This window comes from Sinocyclocheilus anshuiensis, unplaced genomic scaffold (genome assembly GCF_001515605.1).
Source record: "Sinocyclocheilus anshuiensis isolate Anshui unplaced genomic scaffold, SAMN03320099.WGS_v1.1 scaffold1203, whole genome shotgun sequence".
Lineage (NCBI taxonomy): Eukaryota > Metazoa > Chordata > Actinopteri > Cypriniformes > Cyprinidae > Sinocyclocheilus > Sinocyclocheilus anshuiensis.
This window is the reverse complement of record NW_015539980.1, coordinates 1,022,546-1,024,177: the sequence shown is the minus strand read 5'-3', so window position 1 is coordinate 1,024,177 and position 1,632 is coordinate 1,022,546.

Sequence of the window (1,632 nt, the reverse complement as noted above, 5' to 3'; positions counted from 1 at the left end):
TATATATTTTTTTTTTACACATTTCTGTCCCCCTCACTTCTGAAATGATGGCTACGCCCCTGACAGAGAGCAATAGCACAGCGCTATTGAATGAATGCATGAATGAATCTGGCAATGCTTGTGTGCAGTGTGATGTCATTACTGCTCACTGGGCAGCCTTGGGGAGAAACATGCAGTCAAACATGTGAGGAACAGACTGAATTTCTGTCTGAAGACACAAGACAGATGAGATTGCTTTTTTAGAACAGGGGTTTTCAAACCATTCCTGAAGCCTTCCCAGCACTGTCCATTTTGGATGTCTCCCACAGTGCAACAGTGTTTAGCAACAATTAAAAAACCCATCTTCTGAAAGTTATGCATTATTTAGTTGCCCAGTGGAAGGAGCTCCATGATTGAATATTATATCAATTATATATTATATCATTTTGCCATTATTCCACTATTTGGGGCTTAATTTCTTGTGTATGTGTTCAGGTTAAGTCTTGTATATTTGAATGAAGAAAACCATTTCATTTTATCTGAAGATCAAATTACCCTTGAGTTTCTTATAAGCCTGCTTCTATCAGACAAAACAAATTATCTTCCATATCATGGGCATGATCTGCTATTGGCCAGCAGCCCTACCATTTTTTGATATTTCCTGGAATTATATTTTCTGTTTGGCATGCAGTGGTATTCAAATAAGGAAGCATCACAGTTTTTTTTTTTTTTTTTTGAAAAATGAAAGTGTAAAAATGAAACGTAAAATCATGTTCCAGTTTCACTGATTGTTGACATTCCTTGTACTATCAATAAATCAGTAAATAAAAAACAATACAATACTATTTTGGTTTGCACTTTATTTTACAGTACGTGTACTTACATTATAATGTACCTACCTAAGAAAGTTCTGGTAATAACATGGGGTAGGGTTAGGTTTAGGGTTAGTACCTTCTTACCTAGTTTTTGTAATTACTATAATAAGTACATAGTATGTACACGAGGAACAGGACTGTAAAATAAAGTGTATGTTTACATTAAAAATGTAAGAAATGTTCCTGTTCCTGTTTCCCCTTGTGACTGTGTTCCTAGCCAAATTCTAGTTGATATTGAGCATCCCTATGCCCTATTGCCTCTGAAGGGCAGAACCCTTGAAGTGGGTAATTTTGATGGAGCAGGGCAATTGTATCATACAATGCCATACATTATCTGGTCTCTCTGAACCCCTGCTTTCTGAGAGGCTGCTCTGCTCTAATTGGTCAGATGGCCAAGTCTGTTGTGATTGGTCTTTTGGCACCTTGCATACACTGATATGGACAGTACCAAAATCTTGCTCCACACTTTATCGTTACTCAAGGTGGATAGAAGGACAGACTATCTGCATTCATCAACACAGTTTTAAGGTGGACCCACAGCTGATTAGCAGAAGCATTTCAAGACAATAATGTGAGTTAGCTGGTTAGCAGACTAGTGCACTAGTGTTACGTATCCGGTCCATGAACTTCCGTCTGCTAGCCATCAGAGGTCACCCTTTCCATTTTCATTGACTCTCACACTACACACTGTTGCATATCACCCCGGACTACATTTCCCATCATTCATTACACTGATTGCACACAGCACTGATTGCACACAGCACTGATTGCACACAGC